Genomic DNA, 17390 nt, shown 5'->3' with positions numbered 1-17390 from the left:
AAAGTAAATATGCATGGCATTGAGGGTAAAGTGGTAGCATGGGTAGAGGATTGGTTAACTAACAGAAAGCAGAGAGTGGGGATAAATGGGTGTTTCTCTGGCTGGCAACCTGTAACTAGTGGGGTCCCTCAAGGATCAGTGTTGGGCCCGCAGTTGTTCACAATTTACATAGACGATTTGGAGTTGGGGACCAAGTGCAATGTGTCAAAGTTTGCAGACGACACTAAGATGAGTGGTAAAGCAAAAAGTGCAGAGGATACCGGAAGTCTGCAGAAGGATTTGGATAGGTTAGATGAATGGGCTAGGGTCTGGCAGATGGAATTCAATGTTGCCAAGTGTGAGGCTATCCATTTTGGGAGGAATAACAGCAGAATGGATTATTATTTAAATGGTAAGATGTTAAAACATGCTGCTGTGCAGAGGGACCTGGGTGTGCTGGTGCACGAGTCGCAAAAAGTTAGTGTGCAGGTGCAACAGGTGATTAAGAAGGCTAATCGAGTTTTGTCTTTCATTGCTAGAGGGATGGCGTTCAAGACTAGGGAGGTTATGCTGCAATTGTATAGGGTGTTGGTGAGGCCGCATCTGGAGTATTGTGTTCAGTTTTGGTCTCCTTACCTGAGAAAGGACATATTGGCACTGGAGGGAGTGCAGAGGAGATTCACTAGGTTGATCCCAGAGTTGAGGGGATTAGATTATGACGAGAGGTTGAGTAGACTGGGGCTGTACTCATTGGAGTTTAGAAGGATGCGGGGGGACCTTATTGAAACATATAAAATTATGAAGGGAATAGATAGGATAGATGCGGGCAGGTTGTTTCCACTGGTCGGGGAAAGCAGAACTAGGGGGCATAGCCTCAAAATAAGGGGAAGTAGATTTAGGACGGAGTGTAGGAGGAACTTCTTCACCCAAAGAGTTGTGAATCTCTGGAATTCCTTGCCCAGTGAAGCAGTTGAGGCTCCTTCTTTAAACGTTTGTAAGAAAAAGATAGATGAAGAATAAAGGGATTCGGGGGTATGGTGTACGGGCCAGAGAGTGGAGCTGAGTCCACAAAGATCAGCCATGATCTCATTAAATGGCGGAGCAGGCTCGAGGGGCCAGATGGCCTACTCCTCATGTTCCTAGTTCTTATGTTCTTATCACTTATTACTTGGAAGGTGCAAGTTAAGGTAGGGGAGATGATCAAAGGGATCTCATTGTAAGAGGTATATCAATCACTAAATGTTGTGCTACAGGTTCACACAGCCGCTTTTTTTTTAAAGCAAGCAAAGTACTAGAATTTATTTCTAAAATTGAAAATGGGGATGGTGTGCCAAACCAGTATCAAATCTTGGTTAGACCACCTTTAGACTGCTGCAGGATATATTTATTTCAGGGGATGTGGGCGTCGCTGGTAAGGCCAGCATTTGTTGCCTATCCCGAATTGCCGTTGAACTAAATGGCTTACTAGGCCATTCCAGAGTTGGGTACAGGTGGTAGATTATCTTTATTAGGGCATTAGTGGGGCTTCCGTTTGCTGCTATGCAGAGCTAAGTCACACGTTCGTCAGCTCCTGCTTGGAATGGACTTTTGGGCTCTTTTCAGGGCCCCCAACGCCCGGTGCGGGAAGAAGATTGCAATATTCCCCCGACAGTGTATGGCTTGGACCAGGAGCGGGTCGACTAAAAAAGTGGTGGTGAACCCAAAGAAAGTGCGAGGTAAGAAGAGCAAGATGGCGGCGGGCGGGCACCAGGCAGCGTGGATGCAGTGGGCGCAGGAGCAGCAGGAGGCTATCCAGCGCTGCTTCAGGGAGATCAAAGCAGACCTGCTGGAGCTGATGTAGGCTTCTATCGACAAGCTGCTGGAGACCCAGACGGCCCAGGGGGTGGCAATCCGCGAGGTCCGACAAAAGATCTCCGACAACGAGGACGAGATCTTAGGCCTTGTGGTAAAGGTGGAGGCGCTCCACAAGAAATGGCAGGAACGGTTCGAGGAGATGGAGAATCGGTCGAGGCGGAAGAATTTGCGGATTCTGGGCCTCCCGGAGGGGCTGGAGGGGTCGGACATGGGGGCCTATGTGGTCACCATGTTAAACTCGCTGGGGCCCCTGGAGCTGGAAGGGGCCTATAGAGTGCTGGTGAGGAGGCCCAAGGCTAACGAGCCGCCTCGGGCGGTGCTGGTGCGATTTCATCGGTTCGCTGATCAGGAGTGCGTGCTCAGGTGGGCCAAGAAAGAGAGGAGCAGCCGGTGGGAGAACGCGGAGGTTCGAATATATCAGGACTGGAGTGCGGAGGTGGCGAAGAAGAGGGCCGGGTACAACCGTGCTGCACAGGAAGGGGGTGAAGTTTGGCATGCTGCAGCCGGCGCGACTGTGGGTCACCTACAAGGACCGGCACCATTATTTTGAGTCCCCAGAGGAGGCGTGGGCCTTTGTTCAGGCCGAGAAGCTGGACACAAACTGAGGGTCGAGATGGGTGGTCGGGGATTGCTGTTGATGTGTTACATTTTGAAGGGGGGTTCTTTGCTCTTGTTTCTTTTTGGTTCGGTGTGGGTGGGTTGGGCACTGTTTTGGTTGGGTCTGTCGGGTGGTCTCTTGGAGGGGGGTAAGTAAATGGAGTAGGGGTGGATGGCTGGTAGGGGGGGGATGGGGCCCCGCGGGGGAGGGGGAGGCCCGAGTCTGGAGTGAGGGACTGGGCCTGTAAAAGGAGCTGCGTCAGCGGTGGCGGGGCCGGGCAGGTGGAAAGCGCGGGCTTTTTCCCGTGCTGAAGGCAGGAGGGAGCGGGCCTGGGGCGGGGAAGCGAGGGTTGTTTCCCGCGCTTGGGATGGAAGGGGGAGGCGGGGCTGGATGCCAAAAATTGGGGGAGTGGCGAGCTTGGTGGGAAAGAGGGTGTCGTTCGAGGTGTCGAACATTGTGACAGACAATGGCGGCAAGTACGTAATGGTAAGTGGTAAGCTGCAAGGGGAGAGGGTGGTGCTGTTCAACGTGTACGCCCCAAACTGGGACGATGCGGGTTTTATGCGGCGCATGTTGGGTCGGATCCAGGACATGGAAGTGGGGGGCCTGATAATGGGGGGGGACTTTAACACGGTGTCGGATCCGGCACTGGATCGCTCCAGGTCTAGGACGGGCATTAAGCCGGCGGCGGCTAAAGTGCTAAGGGGGTTTATGATGGGATGGGTGAACCATTGGAGATTTGCAAGGTCGGGGGCTAGGGAATTTTCATTCTTCTTGCATGTTCATAAGGCTTATTCCCGGATCTACTTTTTTATTATGAGTAGGGCGCTGATAGCGAGAGCAAAGGATACCGAGTATTCGCGATAGCCATTTCGGATCACGCCCCGCATTGGGTAGACATAGAGCTGGGGCAGGAGAGGGACCAGCGCCCGTTGTGGCGCTTGGAGGTGGGGCTGTTGACGGACGAGGAGGTGAGTGAGCGGATCCGAGGAAGCATAGAGAGATACCTGGAGGCCAACGATAACGGGGAGGTCTGAGTGGGAATGATATGGGAGGCGCTGAAGGCGGTGGTTAGGGGAGAGCTGATCTCCATTAGGGCCCACAAGGAGAGGAGAGAGCAGAGGGAGAGGCTGGTGAGGGTAGACGGGAGGTATGTGGAGGTGCCTGAGGAGGGACTGTTGAGGGAGAGGCGTAGTCTCCAGGCCGAATTCGACCTGTTAACCACCAGGAAGGCGGAGGCACCTTGGAGGAAGGCCCAGGGGGCGATTTATGAGTATGGGGAAAAGGCAAGTCGGATGCTGGCGCATCAGCTTCGGAAGCGGGACGCAGCTAGGGAGATCGGGGGAGTTAAGGATAGGGGAGGGAGTGTGGTGCGGAGTGGGATTGGCATCAATGGGGTCTTCAGGACCTTTTATGAGGAACTGTATCAGTCCGAGCCCCCACTGGAGGAGGAAGAGATGGGCCGCTTTCTGGACCAATTGAGGTTTCCGAAGGTGGAGGAGGGACTGGTGGCGGAATTGGGGGCCCCGATTGGGCTGGAGGAGCTGGCCAAAGGGATAGGAAGCATGCAGGCGGGGAAGGCACCGGGGCTGGATGGTTTCCCGGTCGAATTCTACAAAACATATGTGGACCTGTTGGGCCCATTGCTGGTTAGGACCTTCAATGAGGCAAGGGACGCAGCTAGGGAGATCGGGGGAGTTAAGGATAGGGGAGGGAGTGTGGTGCGGAGTGGGATTGGCATCAATGGGGTCTTCAGGACCTTTTATGAGGAACTGTATCAGTCCGAGCCCCCACTGGAGGAGGAAGAGATGGGCCGCTTTCTGGACCAATTGAGGTTTCCGAAGGTGGAGGAGGGACTGGTGGCGGAATTGGGGGCCCCGATTGGGCTGGAGGAGCTGGCCAAAGGGATAGGAAGCATGCAGGCGGGGAAGGCACCGGGGCTGGATGGTTTCCCGGTCGAATTCTACAAAACATATGTGGACCTGTTGGGCCCATTGCTGGTTAGGACCTTCAATGAGGCAAGGGAGGAGGCGGCTTTGCCCCCGACGATGTCCCGGGCACTGATTTCCTTGATCCTGAAGCGGGACAAGGATCCCCTGCAGTGTAGGTCTTGCAGACCGATTTCGTTGTTAAACGTAGATGCCACGGTGCTGGCGAAGGTCTTAGCCACGAGAATTGAGGATTGTGTGCCGCAGTGATCCACGAAGACCAGACGGGGTTCGTGAAGGGGAGGCAGTTGAACGCGAATGTGCGGAGGCTCCTGAACGTTATTATGATGCTGGCGAGGGGGGGGGGAGGCGGAGATAGTGGTGGCGATGGACGCTGAGAAGGCCTTCGATAGTGTAGAGTGGGGGTACTTGTGGGAGGTGCTGGAGAGGTTTGGGGAGGGGTTTGTCAGGTGGGTTAGGCTGTTGTACGAGGTCCCAATGGCGAGTGTGGCCATGAACAAGAGGAGAGTCGATGCAGGGGTGTCCCCTGTCCCCCCCTGCTCTTCGCATTGGCGATTGAACCCCTGGCTATGGCACTGAGGGAGTCGAGGAACTGGAGGGGGTTGATGCGGGGTGGGGAGGAGCTTAGGGTGTCGCTCTATGCGGACGACTTGCTGCTATATGTGGCGGACCCGGTGGGGGGAATGCCGGAGGTAATGAGGATCCTCGGAGTTCGGGGATTTCTCAGGGTACAAGCTCAACATGGGGAAGAGCGAGTTGTTCCTGGTTCACCCAGGGGACCAGGAGAGGGGGATTGGCAAGCTCCCACTAAAAAGGGCGGAGGGGAGCTTCAGGCATTTGGGGGTCCAGGAGGCCAGGAGCTGGGGGGCTCTGCATAGACTTAATTTCACGAGGCTAGTGGAGCAAATGGAGGAGGAGTTCAAGAGGTGGGACGCGTTGCAGCTGTCCCAGGCGGGTAGGGTGTAGCACGGTAGCATTGTGGATAGCACAATTGCTTCACAGCTCCAGCGTCCCAGGTTCGATTCTGGCTTGGGTCACTGTCTGTGCGGAGTCTGCACATCCTCCCCGTGTGTGCGTGGGTTCCTCCGGGTGCTCCGGTTTCCTCCCAAAATCCAAAGATGTGCAGGTTATGTGGATTGGCCATGATAAATTGCCCTTAGTTTCCAAAATTGCCCTTAGTGTCCAAAATTGCCCTTAGTGTTGGGTGGGGTTACTCGGTTATGGGGCTAGGGTGGAGGTGTTGACCTTGGGTTGGGTGCTCTTTCCAAGAGCCGGTGCAGACTCGATGGGCCAAATAGCTTCCTTCTGCACTGTAAATTCTCTGAAACTCTATGGCGGTGCTCCCAAGGTTTTTGTTCCTGTTCCAGTGCCTCCCCATTCTTATCCCGAAGGCCTTCTTTAGGCGGGTCAACAGGAGCATAACTGGGTTTGTGTGGGCGCGAGGGACTCCGAGGGTGAGAAGGGTGTTCCTGGAGCGGGGTAGGGATGGGGGGGGGGGGGGGGGGGGGGAACTGGCACTGCCCAACCTCTGTGGGTACTACTGGGCCGCCAATGTGGCAATGGTGTGCAAGTGGGTGATGGAGGGGGTGGGGGCTGTATGGAAGAGGCTGGAGATGGCGTCTTGTGAGGGTACGAGTCTGGACGCGCTGGCAACGCGCCGCTGCCGCCCCCGCCAATGAGGTATACCACGAGCCCGGTAGTGGGGGCTACCCTCAATGTGGGGGCAGTGGAGGCGGCACAGGCGGGAAATGGGTGCCTCGGTGTGGACCCCAATACGGGGGAACCACCGTTTGTCCCAGGGAGAATAGATGGAGGGTTTTTGGGGTGGCACAGGGCAGGGATATGAAGGTTGGGGGACCTGTTTGTGGATGGGAAGAGCCTGGGTGAGCTGGAGGAGAAGTATGGGCTCCCCCGGGGAACACCTTTAGGTATTTACAGGTAAGGGCGTTTGCCAGGCGGCAAGTGGTGGAATTCCCGCGGCTGCTGCCACGCACAGTACAGGACAGGGTGCTCGGGGGGGCGGGGGGTTGGAGAGGGGAAGATCTCTGCAACTTACCAGGTGATGCAGGAGGAGGAGGAGGCCTCGGTGGTGGAGTTGAAAGGTAAGTGGGAGGAGGAGTTGGGAGAGGAGATCGAGGAGGGGACATGGGCAGATGCTCTTGGGAGGGTGAACTCTTCCTCTTCGTGCGCGAGGCTCAGCCTCATACAGTTTAAGGTGCTGCCGAGGGCACACATGACCGGGACAAGGATGAGCCGGTTCTTTGGGGGTGAGGACAGGTGTGTTAGGTGCTCAGGGAGGCCATCAAATCACACTCGTATGTTCTGGCCATGCCCAGCGCTGGAAGAATAATTTTGGAAGGGCGTAGCGAGGACGGTGTCGGGGGTGGTAGGATGCAGGGTCAAACAGGGCACGCAATATTTGGGGTTGCAGGGGAGCCGGGAGTGCAGGAGGCGAAAGAGGCCGGTATTCTGGCCTTTGCGCCCCTGGTAGCCCGGCGAAGGATTCTTGTTCAGTGGAAGGATGCGAGGCCCCCAAGCGTGGAATCCTGGATCAACGATATGGCGGGGTTTATTAAATTGGAGAGGGTGAAATTCGCCTTAAGGGGATCGGTGCAAGGGTTCTTCAGGCGGTGGCAACCGTTCTTGTATATCCTGGCAGAACGGTAGACAATGGTCAGCAGCAGCAGCAACCCGTGGGGGGGGGGGGGGGGGTCTGTTTTATTTTTGTTTGTTTACACTGGGGGATCTGAGGGGGTGTATATATTTGCTATGTTTGCTTTGTGTTAATTTGGGGTGTTAATTTATTATTTGTATATAGGGGGGAGGGGGGCACGGGGGTTGTTTTATTTTGTTCTGTATTTAATTCTATTCGGTTCCTTTTTCATTTTGTTGTTGATATTTTGTGAAAACCTCAATAAAAATTAATTTTAAAAAAAAATTTGGGGTGTTAATTTATTATTTGTATATAGGGGGGAGGTGGGCACGGGGGTTGTTTTATTTTGTTCTGTATTTAATTCTATTCGGTTCCTTTTTCATTTTGTTGTTGATATTTTGTGAAAACCTCAATAAAAATTAATTTAAAAAAAAAAATTAGGGCGTTAGTGAACCAGGTGGGTTTTACGACAATCAATGATAGTTTTATGGTAACTATTACTGAGACTATCTTTCAATTCTATATTTTATGAATTGAATTTAATAAGTTCCTCAACTGTCACGAAAAGACAGAACTCAGGAGAGGGTACAATAGTCCCCATCCCACAAAATATGACACAGTGTATGGAAAGGCTCAGTAAACCAAGGTCCACCACACTAAGAAAACAAAAAGGGACGGTCAATAGAGAATTAAAGGTGCTATATTTAAATGCGCGCAGTGTACGGAACAAGGTAGATGAGCTTGTGGCCCAGATTGTGACTGGCAGGTATGATGTGGTAGGCATCACAGATACGTGGTTGCAGGGGGTTCATGACTGGCATTTAAACATCCAGGGATTCACAACCTATCGAAAAGACAGAGGTGGGCAGAGGGGGCGGGGTTGCCTTGTTAATTAGGAATGAAATTAAATCAATAGCACTAAACGACATGGGGTCGGATGATGTGGAGTCTGTGGGTAGAGTTGAGGAACCACAAAGGCAAAAAAACCATAATGGGAGTTATGTACAGGCCTCCTAACAGTGGTCAGGACCAGGGGCACAAGATGCACCACGAAATAGAAAGTGCATGTCAGAAAGGCAAGGTCACAGTGATCATGGGGGACTTTAATATGCAGGTGGACTGGGTAAATAATACTGCCAGTGGACCCAAGGAAAGGGAATTCATTGAATGTTTACAGGAGGGCTTTTTGGAACAGCCTGTGATGGAGCCCACGAGGGAACAGGCCATTCTGGACTTAGTGTTATGTAATGAGCCAGACTTGATTAAAGATCTTAAAGTAAGGGAGCACTTAGGAGGCAGTGATCATAATATGGTCGAATTCAATCTCCAATTTGAAAGAAAGAAGGTAGAATCAGATGTAAAGGTGTTACAGTTAAATAAAGGTAACTACAGGGGCATGAGGGAGGAACTGACGAAAATCGACTGGGAGCAGACCCTAGTGGGAAAGACAGTAGAACAGCAATGGCAGGAGTTTCTGGGTGTAATTGAGGACACAGTACAGAGGTTCATCCCAAAGAAAAGAAAGGTTATCAGAGGGGGGATTAGGCAGCCATGGCTGACAAAGGAAGTTAGGGAATGCATCAAAGTAAAAGAGAAAGCCTATAATGTGGCAAAGAGTAGTGGGAAGTCAGAAGATTGGGAAGGCTACAAAAACAAACCGAGGATAACAAAGAGAGAGATAAGGAAAGAGAGGATCAAATTTGAAGGTAGACTAGCCAGTAACATTAGGAATGATAGTAAAAGTTTCTTTAAATACATTAAAAACAAACGGGAGGCAAAAGTTGACATTGGGCCGCTCCAAAATGACGCTGGTAATTTTGTGATGGGAGACATGGAAATAGCCGAGGAACTGAATAAGTACTTTGCGTCAGTCTTCACAGTAGAAGACATGAGTAATATCCCAACAACTCCGGAGAGTCAGGGGACAGAGTTGAATATGGTAGCCATCACAAAGGAGAAAGTGCTAGAGAAATAAGAGGTCTAAAAATTGACAAATCTCCGGGCCCAGATGGGCTACATCCTAGAGTTCTAAAGGAGATAGCTGAAGAAATAGTGGAGGCGTTGGTGATGATGTTTCATCAGTCACTGGAGTCAGGGAAAGTACCAGAGGATTGGAAAATCGCTGTTGTAACCCCCCTGTTCAAGAAGGGAACAAGGAAAAAGATGGAAAATTATAGGCCAATTAGCCTGACCTCGGTTGTTGGCAAGATTCTAGAATCCATTGTTAAGGATGAGATTTCTAAATTCTTGGAAGTGCAGGGTCGGATTAGGACAAGTCAGCGTGGATTTAGTAAGGGGAGGTCGTGCCTGACAAACCTGTTAGAGTTCTTTGAAGAGATAACAAATAGGTTAGACCAAGGAGAGCCAATGGATGTTATCTATCTTGACTTCCAAAAGGCCTTTGATAAGGTGCCTCACGGGAGACTGCTGAGTAAAGTAAGGGCCCATGGTATTCGAGGCAAGGTACTAACATGGATTGACTATTGGCTGTCAGGCAGAAGGCAGAGAGTTGGGATAAAAGGTTCTTTTTCGGAATGGCAACCGGTGACGAGTGGTGTCCCGCAGGGTTCAGTGTTGGGACCACAGCTGTTCTCTTTATATATTAACGATCTAGATAACGGGACTGAGGGCATTCTGGCTAAGTTTGCCGATGATACGAAGATAGGTGGAGGGGCAGGTAGTATGGAGGAGGTGGGGACCTTCAGAAAGATTTAGACAGTTTAGGAGAGTGGTCCAAGAAATGGCTGATGAAATTCAACGTGGGCAAGTGCGAGGTCTTGCACTTTGGAAAGAAATAGAGGCGTGGACTATTTTCTAAACGGTGACAAAATTCATAATGCTGAAGTGCAAAGGGACTTGGGAGTCCTAGTCCAGGATTCTCTAAAGGTAAACGTGCAGGTTGAGTCCGTAATTAAGAAAGCAAATGCAATGTTGTCATTCATCTCAAGAGGCTTGGAATATAAAAGCAGGGATGTACTTCTGAAGCTTTATAAAGCATTAGTTAGGCCCCATTTAGAATACTGTGAGCAATTTTGGGCCGGACACCGCAGGAAGGACATACTGGCACTGGAGCGGGTCCAGCGGAGATTCACACGGATGATCCCAGGAATGGTAGGCCTAACATATGATGAACGTCTGAGGATCCTGGGATTATATTCATTGGAGTTTAGGCGGTTGAGGGGAGATCTAATAGAAACTTACAAGATAATGAATGGCTTAAATAGGGTGGACGTAGGGAAGTTGTTTCCATTAGCAGGGGAGACTAGGACCCGGGGGCACAGCCTTAGACTAAAAGGGAGTCACTTTAGAACAGAGATGAGGAGAAATTTCTTCAGCCAGAGAGTGGTGGGTCTGTGGAATTCATTGCCACAGAGGGCAGTGGAGGCCGGGACGTGGAGTGTCTTTAAGACAGAAGTTGATGAATTCTTGATTTCTCGAGGAATTAAGGGCTATGGAGAGAGAGCGGGTAAATGGAGTTGAAATCAGCCATGATTGAATGGTGGAGTGGACTCGATGGGCCGAATGGCCTTACTTCCACTCCTATGTCTTATGGTCTTATGGATTTCAACCTGTGTCACCGGAGGATTAGCCTGGACCTCTGGATTACCAGTCCAGTGATATTACCACACTCCATGAGGAAAGCAGTGCACCAACTCCGCCAGGCACGGGGGTCCCTGTACGAACACAGAGATAAGGCTAGCCACCTGCTGGCTCACCAGCTGAGAAAGCAGGCAGCCATGAGGGAAATACCACAGATCAGGGATAGCAGAGGCAAATTAGTAGAGGAGCCAGACAAAGTCAACAAGGTATTTCAGACCTTTTTACCGGGACTGTACACCTCGGAGTTCCCAGCCGAGGACTTGGGGACGAAGCAGTTCCTTGATGGAATGAACATGCGAGCCGTGGGGGATGACAGGAAGCACCGTGTGTATTGTGAGGGATCATGTAGAGTATTTGCTCAATGTAGGCGTGGGCGCTGGGACCAGATGGTTTCCTGGCTGATGTCTACAAAAGATTCATGACAGCACTGGCTCCGTACCTGCAGGAGATGTTCACAGACTCGCTGGTGAGGGGCACCCTTTCGCCTACGCTAGCACAAGCCTCACGGTACCAGTGGTTAGCACTGTTGCTTCACCGTGCCAGGGTCCCAGGTTCAATTATTATATTATCTCCCCTTAACTCATACTTTATCTACTCCAACCGCAGTAAGTCGTACAGGTCACCCAACCAAGCCGCTACCCTCAGTGGCGATGCCGACTGCCACTCTAGTAGAATTCGCCACCGTGCAATCAGAGAGGCAAAGGCCACGACATCGGCCTTCCTCCTCCATGAGCTCCAGCTTCTCTGAAACCCAAAATGTCGCCACCAAAGGGTCCTGGTCCACCTCCTCCTCCACTACCCTGGCTAAGACCGCAAACACTCCCTCCCAAAATCTTTCCAATTTTTCGCAACCCAAAAACATGTGCGCGTGATTCGCTGGCCCCCACCCACACCTCTCACACTCCCCCTGAAAGAACCCACTCATTCTCGCCCGAGTCATATGCACCCTGTGCACCACCTTAAACTGTATTAGGCTCATCCTTGCACAAGAGGAGGTCCCGTTTACCCTAAGCAGTGCCTCACTCCATACTCCCCAATTTATCTCCCCTCCCAACCCCCCTTCCCATTTCTCCTTGATCTTCACCACCAGCTCACCTCCCTGCCCCGCCAGCCACTTGGAGATATCCCCAATTCTTCCCTCCCCTTCCACATCCGAAAACAGCAGTTGCTCCAGCAGGGTGTATCCCAGCAACCTAGGGAATCCCCTCCAGGCTTTCACACACAGTCTCTAACCTGCAGATACCTGAACTCACTACCTGTCGGCAGCTTACCCCCTCCCTTAGCTCCTCCAGACTGGCGAACCTTTCCTCCAAATAGGAGGCCCTACTTCCCTACACCTGAATACATTATCCATCCCCCCTCCCCCCACCCCAACTTAAACCCATGTGTCTCGCACAGCGGCGTTAGCACCGACATCCCTTCCATCCTAAGATGCCTCCGCAACTGATTCCATATCTTCACCTTGGACTGCACCACCGGGCTCCCTGAATACCTACTCGGAGCCATTGGCAATGCTGCCGTCACCATAGTCCTCAAACTAGACCCCTTACAAGATTCCTCCTCCTCCATCCTAACCCATTTCACCCCTTCTCCTTCCACCATCGCCGCACCTTATCACATTCGCCGCCCAATAATAATGAAACAGGTTCAGCAACGCTTAAACCCCCCCCTCCCTGCTGCCTCTGCCTCTGTAGCAGGGTCCTCCCCTCGGCGCCTTCCCCGTCCAAACAATTTCCGAAAGAAGGCCTTTCTGATAAAGATCGGGAGAGCCTGAAAAATAAACAAGAACTCTGTAGAATATTCATTTTCGCCATTTGGACCCTCCCCGCCAACGTCAGGTGCAGTGTATCCCACCTCTTAAGATCCTCCCTGGCTTCCTCCATCAGCTTTGTTAAGTTCCACTTATGGAGCCCTGTCCGATACTGGCCAAGATTCTAGCCAAAAGGCTGGAAGACTGCATACCAGAGGTGGTAGCAGAGGACCAGTCTGGCGTTGTCAAGGGTAGACAGCTAACGGTGAACATCAGGAGGCTGCTGAACGTGGTCATCGCCCTGGATGCTGAAAAGGCCTTCGACAGAGTCGAATGGAGTACCTCAATACAGGTACTGGAGTGGTTCGGGCTGGGAACAGGGTTCACCGCCTGGGTGAAACTCCTGTATAGCGCTCCCACGGTGAGCCTGTGGACAAATACCACCAGCTCTTAAGTACTTCCAGCTGCATAGAGGCACAAGGCAGGGATGCCTGTTATCCCTGTTGCTGTTCACTTAGCGATCGAACCATTAGTGATCACGCTTAGAGTGGCAACGAATTGGAAGGGGAGGCAAAGAGCATAGAGTCTCGCACTATGCAGATGACCTGCTCCTCTACATCTCGGACCCACGAAGCAGCATGGAAGGAATCATGGCGCTCTGGAAAGAGTTTGGCGGCTTCTCGGGCTACAAACTTAACCTGCGCAAAAGTGAGATCTTTCCGGTGAACCCGCAAAGGGGCAGAGCTGGAGGGACTGCCATTTAAACAGGCTGGACACAAATTCCGCTACCTGGGCATCCAAATCGCTCACAACTGGATAGGGATCCACAAGTGGAACCTGACCAGCCTGACGGAGGAAGTTAAAAAGGACCTGCAGAGATGGAACACCCTCCCACTCTCCCTGGCCGGGAGGGTACAAACGCTCAAAATGAACGTACTGCCCAGGTTCCTCTTCCTGTTTAGATCCAACCCAATGGACATCCCCAAGGCCTTTTTCAACTCACTGGACAAACTGGTTATCGTATTTGTGTGGGCCAGGAACAATGCGAGGATCCCAAGGAGAGTACTGGAGAGAACGAGATCCATGGGTGCCCTAGCCCTCCCAAACCTGCAGTATTACCAATGGGCAGCGACGGTGGATAGAATTGAGGGGTGGATAAAGGAATCAGAAGCCGAGTGGGTGCTCGAGGAGGAGGGCTCCTGCAGAGTGTCCTCCCTCCGGGCACTCGCCACGACAGCTCTCCCATCCTCACCTAATAAGCTCAGTTTGGAAGAAACATTCCAGTCATGGAACCGACTGCATCTGCTGACATTTTAATTTTCCACGAGAAAGTCGACGAACGGGTGCCACTCGTGAACCCGACCATTGACCCTCTTAAGACGAACTTTATTTTCTCGAGACTGAGAAACCCAGCCATGTCACTAACCCAGGCCTCTACATTCGGGGGCTTTGAATCCCTCCACATTAACAAGATCTGTCTCCGGGCTACCAGTGAGGCAAAGGCCAAGGCGTCGGCCTATTTCGCCCCCTGAACTCCCGGAGATCCTTTTCTCCATAAACCAATGCGAGGAAACAGTGCCCAGCTGGGGGCCCCGATCGGGCTGGAGGTGATAGCGGAGGGTTTGAAGGCCATGCCCGGGTAAGGCCCCGGGACCGGACGGGTACCCAGTCGCGTTCTATAAAAAGTTCTCTGGAATATTGGGGCCGGTACTGTTGAAGGTCTTTAATGAGGCCAAGGAAAGAGGGGTTTTACCCCCCAGACGATCGTAGGCCATGATCTCGCTCATTCTGAAAAGGGACAAGGACCCGGAGCTGTGTGGTTCTTATAGGTCGATATCCTCTAGGATTGAGGACTGTACTGGACATTATAGGGGACCAGACAGGGTTCGTTAAGGGTAGGCAGCTGGGGGCCAATGTAAGAAGGTTGCTAAACGTGATCATGAAGCCCCCGGAAGGTAGGGAAATTGAAGTGGTGGTTGCGATGGACGCGGAAAAAGCTTTCGACCGGGTCGAGTGGGATTACTTATGGGAGGTGCTGGAGCAGTTCAGATTTGGAAGGGGCTTTGTTGACTGGGTTAGGTTGCTGCACCGGGCTCCGGTAGCTCGTGTACGGACAAACAGGACGACTTCGGAATATTTCAGGCTACACCGGGGGACGAGACGGATGTCCCCTCTCCCCACTGCTGTCTACGCTGGTGATAAGAGCCGCTGGCAATTGTTCTGAGGGCCTCGAGGGGGGGGCTGGAAAGGGGTTGGTCCGGGAGGAGGGGCGGAGTACAGAGTTTCGCTGTATGCCGATGTCTTACTGTTGTATGTTTCAGACCCAATGGAGGGGATGGGGGAAATTATGCGAATCTTTTGGGAATTCGGCCGGTTTTCGGGGTACAAGCTTAATATGGGGAAGAGCGAGTTGTTTGTGGTTCAGATGAGAGGTCAAGAGAGGCGACTGGGGGAACTGCCGTTTAGAGTGATAGGGGACAGTTTTAGGTACTTGGGTATTCAGGTGGTGAGGGATTGGGACAGGCTACACAAATTGAACTTGGCCCGGTTGGTGGACCAGATGAAGGACGATTCCCGGAGATGGAATGCGCTCCCGTTGTCTTTGGTAGGTAGGGTGCAGTCGGTAAAAATGACGGTCCTCCCAAGGTTCCTTTTTGTTTTCCGGTGTCTCCCCATCTTCATCCCGCGGTCCTTTTTTAAGCGGATCAATAAGATTATCGTTGGCTTTGTGTGGGGGGCAAGCCCTCGCGGGTGAAGAGGGCAATGCTCAAGCGGAGTCGGGGGGATGGTGGGCTGGCGCTGCCGAATTTCAGTAATTACTGCTGGGCGGCTAACATAGCCATGGTTAAGATGTGGCTGGTGGGGGGTGAGCTGGCGTGGATGCGCATGGAGGTGGCTTTGTGTAAGGGCACAAGTTTAGGGGCATTGGTGATGGCGCCCCTGCCGTTCCCGCCAGGGTGCTACTCCACCAGTCCAGTGGTGGTGGCGGCCCTGAGAGTCTGGGGGCAGTGGAGGAGACATGTGGGAGCAGAGGGGGCGTCGGTGTGGGCCCCAATCTTTGACGATCATCGGTTTGCCCCAGGGAGAATGGACGGGGGGTTCTGAATTTGGCGGAGAGCGGGGATTGAGAGGATAGAACATAGAACATTACAGCGCAGTACAGGCCCTTCAGCCCTCGATGTTGCGCCGACCTGTGAAACCACTCTAAAACTCATCTACACTATTCCCTTATCGTCCATATGTCTATCCAATGACCATTTGAATGCCCTGAGTGTTGGTGAGTCCGCTACTGTTACAGGCAAGGCATTCCACGCCCTTACTACTCTCGGAGTAAAGAACCTACCTCTGACATTTGTCTTAGCTTTAAAGCTATGTCCCCTCATGCTAAACATCACCATCCGACGAAAAAGGCTCTCACTGTCCACCCTATCCAATCCTCTGATCATCTTGTATGCCTCACTTAAGTCACCTCTTAACCTTCTTCCCTGTAACGAAAACAGCCTCAAGTCCCTCAGCCTTTCCTCATAAGATCTTCCCTCCATACCAGGCAACATTCTGGTAAATCTCCTCTGCACCCTTTCCAATGCTTCCACATCCTTCCTATAATGCGGCGACCGGAATTGCACGCAATACTCCAAATGCGGCCGCACCAGAGTTTTATACAGCTGCAACATGACCTCATGGCTCCGAAACTCAATCCCTCTACCAATAAAAGCTAACACACCGTACGCCTTCTTAACAACCCTCTCAACCTGGATGGCAACTTTCAGGGATCTATGTACATGGACACCGAGATCTCTCTGCTGATCCACATTGCCAAGAATCTCACCATTAGCCCAGTACTCAGTCTTCCTGTTATTCCTTCCAAAATGAATCACCTCACACTTTTCTGCATTAAACTCCATTTGCCACACCTCAGCCCAGCACTGCAGCTTATCTATGTCCCTCTGCAACTTGTAACATCCTTCCGCACTGTCCACAACTCCACCGACTTTAGTGTCATCTGCAAATTTACTCACCCATCCTTCTACGCCCTCCTCCAGGTCATTTATAAAAAATGACAAACAGCAGTGGCCCCAAAACAGATCCTTGTGGTACACCACTAATAACTGGACACCAGTCTGAACATTTCCCATCAACCACCACCCTTTGTCTTCTTCCAGCTAGCCAATTTCTGATCTAAACTGCTAAATCACCCTGAATCCCATGTCTCTGTATTTTATGCAGTAGTCTACCGTGGGGAACCTTATCAAACACTTTACTGAAATACATATACACCACATCAACTGCTTTACCCTCATCCACCTGTTTGGTCACCTTCTCAAATAACTCTAAGGTTTGTGAGGCACGACCTACCCTTCACAAAACCATGTTGACTATCTCTAATCAAATTATTCCTTTCCAGATGATTATACATCCTATCTCTTATAAACCTTTCCAAGATTTTGCCCACAACAGAAGTAAGGCTCACTGGTCTATAGTTACCGGGGTTGTCTCTACTCCCCTTCTTGAACAAGGGGACAACATTTGCTATCCTCCAGTCTTCTGGCACTATTCCTGTAGACAAAGATGACTTAAAGATCAAAGCCAAAGGCTCAGCAATCTCCTCCCTAGCTGCCCAGAGAATCCTAGGATAAATCCCATCCGGCCCAGGGGACTTATCTATTTTCACACTTTCCAGAATTGCTAACACCTCCTCCTGATGAACCTCAAGCCCTTCTAGTCTAGTAGCCTGAATCTCAGTATTCTCCTCCAGTATTCACAGTCTTTTTCCTGTGTGAATACTGACAAAAAATATTCATTTAGCACCTCTCCTATCTCCTCGGACTCCAAGCACAACTTCCCACTACTGTCCTTGACTGGCCCTACTCTTACCCTAGTCATTTGTTTATTCCTGACATATCTATAGAAAGCTTTAGGGTTATCCTTAATCCTACCTGCCAAAGACTTCTCATGTCCCCTCCTGGCTCTTCTCAGCTCTCTCTTTAGGTCCTTCCTAGCTAACTT

General features: G+C 51.5%; 1 protein-coding gene across 1 annotated transcript in view; it reads left to right on the top strand.

Moving 5' to 3' along the window:
* Positions 1–17390, top strand: part of pkp4 (plakophilin 4) — a 328075-nt gene that overhangs the window by 277133 nt on the left and 33552 nt on the right.

This window comes from Scyliorhinus torazame, chromosome 2 (genome assembly GCF_047496885.1).
Source record: "Scyliorhinus torazame isolate Kashiwa2021f chromosome 2, sScyTor2.1, whole genome shotgun sequence".
Lineage (NCBI taxonomy): Eukaryota > Metazoa > Chordata > Chondrichthyes > Carcharhiniformes > Scyliorhinidae > Scyliorhinus > Scyliorhinus torazame.
The sequence above is the reverse complement of the archived record's forward strand: the minus strand, read 5'-3'. Positions and strand labels throughout refer to the sequence as shown.